Source organism: Anopheles funestus, assembly GCF_943734845.2.
Source record: "Anopheles funestus chromosome X unlocalized genomic scaffold, idAnoFuneDA-416_04 X_unloc_64, whole genome shotgun sequence".
NCBI lineage: Eukaryota > Metazoa > Arthropoda > Insecta > Diptera > Culicidae > Anopheles > Anopheles funestus.
Window position 1 is genome coordinate 114,934 of NW_026045192.1, and position 5,067 is coordinate 120,000.

A 5,067-nucleotide genomic window follows, 5' to 3' on the forward strand; every position below is an offset into this window, starting at 1 on the left:
GGGCCAAAAATGGTGCAAGTTGGACCAAAAATCCGACCAAGTGCGCGAGGCGCTTTCGTGAATAGCTCCGGCCACAGACATGGTAGCGATTAGTGGTGCATGGAAGAAATCTAGCCACAAGTGCCATCTACCCATGGCCAGAAGAAAGTGTGGCCATATCTTGGATACCGGCGGAGCTATGGGGCAAATATGGGCCAAAAATGGGTAAAATTGTACGGTCCAAAGCCAAGGGTAAATTTTTTTATTCCTCTAATAACTTCTAGCACAGACATTGAATCGGTTGGTGATGTATGGATGAAATGTAGCAAACAGTTGGAACTACCCATAAAATCTTAAAGATTGACGATCCAATGTATAGAACCGGAGTAATGTGCGATACTTGGTGAAAAATCGAGTGAAAAATTAGCTATAAACTGTTTTTGGCCCATAACTCGAATACTAGACATCGGAAGGGGGGGTCGTAGAACGATTTTTTGTTGCCCTATCGATTCCCTATCGAACGAGCAAAAGTTGTTTTTTTGACCAAAAAGGACCCCTACTCTAGTAAAATTGGCCTGATTTTACTAGTCCCCGGTACCCGTACAGGCAAAATGAGCAAAATGCTCAAGTATGAATGGTTTTTGGCCCATAACTCGAATACTAGACGTCGCAGGGGGGTGTCATGGAACAATTTTTGGTAGCCCTTGAAATTATCTATCGAATGACATATACTTGATTTTTGGCCAAAAAGTTCCCTAGACTAGTAAAAATCGCATCATTTTACTAGAGTCGGGTACCCTGGACGAAAAACCGCTATAATTGCGGTTTTTGGCTAATAACTCGAATACTAGACGTCGCAGGGGGGTGTCGTGGAACAATTTTTGGTAGCCCTTGAAATTATCTATCGAATGACATATACTTGATTTTTGGCCAAAAAGTTCCCTAGACTAGTAAAAATCGCATCATTTTACTAGAGTCGGGTACCCTGGACGAAAAACCGCTTAAGTTGCGGTTTTTGGCTAATAACTCGAATACTAGACGTCGCAGGGGGGTGTCGTGGAACAATTTTTGGTAGCCCTTGAAATTATCTATCGAATGACATATACTTGATTTTTGGCCAAAAAGTTCCCTAGACTAGTAAAAATCGCATCATTTTACTAGAGTCGGGTACCCTGGACGAAAAACCGCTATAGTTGCGGTTTTTGGCTAATAACTCGAATACTAGGCGTCGGAGGGGGGTGCCGTAGAACAATTTTTGGTAGCCCTTGAAATTATCTATCGAATGACATATACTTGATTTTTTGACCAAAAAGTTCCTAGACTAGTAAAAATCGCATCATTTTACTAGAGTCGGGTACCCTGTACGAAAAACCGCTATAGTTGCGGTTTTTGGCCAATAACTCGAATACTAGACGTCGGAGGGGGGTGCCGTAGAACAATTTTTTGTAGCCCTTGAAATTACCTTTCGAATGATATATAGTGGTTTTTTGGTCAAAAAGTGACCCCGAGACTAGTAACCCTCCATACACAAAACCGCCTAAAAAGTTTTGGTTTTGCAAAATTTTGAAAAGTGCGTCAAAAAAATTTTTTCAAAAAGTACCAAATCGTGATCAGAACTCACTATAGACCATAAAAAGTGAAATCCGATGGTCATTTGCAACACTTGGTCAATCGAGAAAAATTTCACTTTTTTACTAGAGTCGGGTACCCTGAACGAAAAATCGCTCAAGTAATGGTTTTTGGCCAATAACTCGAATACTAGACGTCGGAAGGGGGTGTCGTAGAACAATTTTTTGTAGCCCTTGAAATTACCTTTCGAATGATATATAGTGGTTTTTTGGTCAAACAGTGACCCCGAGACTAGTAACCCTCCATACACAAAACCGCCTACAAAAACTTTGTTTTGAAAAATTTTGAAAAGTTCAAAAAAATTTTTTTTTCAAAAACTACTAAAACGTGATAAGAACTTACTATAGACCATAAAAAGTGATATCCGATGATAATTTGCAAAAGTTGGTAACTAGTAAAAAATTTCACTTTTTTACTAGAGTCGGTGCAACGAGAAAAAAAAAGTCCGTGATGGAGAAAAATGGCACGTTTTCCACGCCTGTACGCTTTCGTTTACTATATAGGGGGTAGGTGAGCCAGAAGCATGAATTTGACTGAGTACGTATCTTTATGAATTGGGCCCTTCTAAATCGATTGAGACTACCCCCAGGACGATCGGACGACTGCTTCTGGCTCAAAATGTGGTTTTTAGATTTTGATCGTCAATTATGAGAGAAAAAATCGATTAGAAGTAAAGATACGAAATGCTTGGTCTAAGTTGGGAAACGACTTCGGATATTTGTTGGACGTTGTCGTAGAAGGTCCGAGGACCAAGGAAAAGTGATTTCCAAGTGGATTTATGCACTATTAGTCGATGGTAAGATGTGAAATTAGTAGAACTTACCATACAGTTTGCGAAGTTGAAGCAATCGGTTGGTGAATATGGTACTGTCTGTCCAATTTGGTGGTTCGGAATGAGTGAAACGATGTTGATGATGGATAGACGTTCCGATTGCCCCCGATCGGGGAACATATAGTGGTCTTTAAGGTCCAAGTACCTATGTTTTGGTAAGCAGAACTGAGAGTTAAAGGATGAAAGTCGGCCATTCCTAATATCATCCTATCGGTGGTTCGCGAGTTGTTTGAGGACCGGAGCAGCTCGCGATGAAACGGTCCTAGGGTATTGGTTATCCATCCAAGGAAGAGTAAATGCGATCCTAGATGTGTGTCGTTGGCCGTTCTACCGGTATCGCCTATCGATGAGATATCGACGGGCATGCCTTACTCGAAAGTTGAATTCTAGGATCGATGGTCAAACAGACCTATGAGCGATAAACCAAACTGAACACGTATTGATGTCGGCTTTTCCTATCATTTGATGCCGCAGGTTGTTTAGGGACCGGAGCAACTTGCGGCCGAGACGGTCCCCGGGGGTTTCTTTCTCCAAGGAGTGGAAACTATTAAGCAAGAGTTGTAGCAAGATACGATCCTCTGATGTGTCGTTGGCCGTTCATGCGGTATCGCCTGTCGATGAGATATCGATGGGCATGCCTTACTCTACCGACCTTCTAATTGAGAGTATTAATCAGGGATCGATGGTCAAACAAGACCAATGAGCGATAAACCAAACTGAACACGTATTGATGTCGGCATTTCCTATCATTTGTCGCAGGTTGTTTAGGGACCGGAGCAGCTTGCGACCGAGACGGTCCCCGGGGGTTTCTTTCTCCAAGGAGAAGAAACGATTAAGCAAAAGTTGTAGCAAGATACGATCCTCTGATGTGTCGTTGGCCGTTCAAGCGGTATCGCCTGTCGATGAGATATCGATGGGCATGCCTTACTCTCCCGACTGGATTACTGAGAGTTTAATCAGGGATCGATGGTCAAACAGACCAATGAGCGATAAACCAAACTGAACACATATTGATGTCGGCATTTCCTATCATTTGTCGCAGGTTGTTTAGGGACCGGAGCAGCTTGCGACCGAGACGGTCCCCGGGGGTTTCTTTCTCTAAGGAGTGGAAACGATTAAGCAAAAGTCGTAGCAATAATCGATCACCTGATGTGTCGTTGGCCGTTCTTGCGGTATCGCCTGTCGATGAGATATCGATGGGCATGCCTTACTCTCCTGACTGTTTAATTGAGAGTTATAATCAGGGATCGATGGTCAAAAAGACCTATGAGCGATAAACCAAACTGAACACGTATTGATGTCGGCATTTCCTATCATTTGTCGCAGGTTGTTTGGGGACCGGAGCAGCTTGCGACCGAGACGGTCCCTTCCCGAAAGATGGTGAACCGAGTCGTCTGGCGTAAAAACCGGACGACTCGAAAGGGCTTGACCCTTTCAAGTGAGCGATAATCACATTCTACGCTCAGTTCGACAGCTACAAGGCAATCACTCGCTATGTTCAGAGCTAATACATGCAACATGCCGGCATTGTTTCCACCGACGCATGGATTCAAGACTGGTGCACTTATTAGTTAAACCGTTCGCCTCCGGGTGTTTCGAGTTCAAGTCTGGATGAGGATTGATCTTGCTGGTAATAGCTTGAGCCCTTAAGGGGTCGAAGCGTACATCTTGAGACCATGTACAACATATTACCAAATCGGCACCATGGGTTCTGGTGCAAGTGATGTAACCGTGAAAGATGTTGAGCAGCCCAACATCGGTTTACACACGCATAATAGGAAGGCAGCGCTGTCGACTGGTCAGTCGTGTAAGAAGTGTGCATTATCGATCACAAATATATTGGTGATCTGTAGGTTGCGCATACACCATGCCCGGTGTAAAGTGCCGTGGTCCCCCCCGGGGGGCTGCATCAAACCGTTCGCCACGCGAACTACCCAATGGAACGAACTCGATGCATTTAATAAGAAGAAGAGATGATAATGAAACACGGTCGATTTAAGAGTTGAAAACGTTGAAATGCCTATAAGCAAGTCTTAAGTTGGTGGTGACCGTTACGCCCCAACAAATTGGTGCCTTACCCTACACCAAAGAGCCATTCAACATGGTTCAAGTGAGCGATAATCACGCTCTACGCTCAGTATGACAGCTGCAAGGCAATCACTCGCTAAGTTCAGAGCTAATACATGCAACACGCCGGCATTGTTTCCACCGACGCATGGATTCAAGACTGGTGCACTTATTAGTTAAACCGTTCGCCTGCGGGTGTTTCGAGTTCAAGTCTGGATGAGGATTGTTCTTGCTGGTAATAGCTTGAGCCCCTGAATAAGGGGCCGAAGCGTACATCTTGAGAGTAAATGTACAACATATTACCAAATCGGCACCGTGGGTTCTGGTGCAAGTGATGTAACCATGAAAGATGTTGAGCAGCCCAACATCGGTTTACACACGCATAAGGGGTTTATTGTTATCTGTAGGTTGCGCATACACCATACCCGGTGTAAAGTGCCGTGGTCCCCCAGGGGGCTGCATCAAAACGTTCGCCATGCGAACTACCCAATGGAACGAACTCGATGTATTGAAAGAGATGAACAATTAATAGCGAGAATAGGGGCCCGGAAGCAATTCCG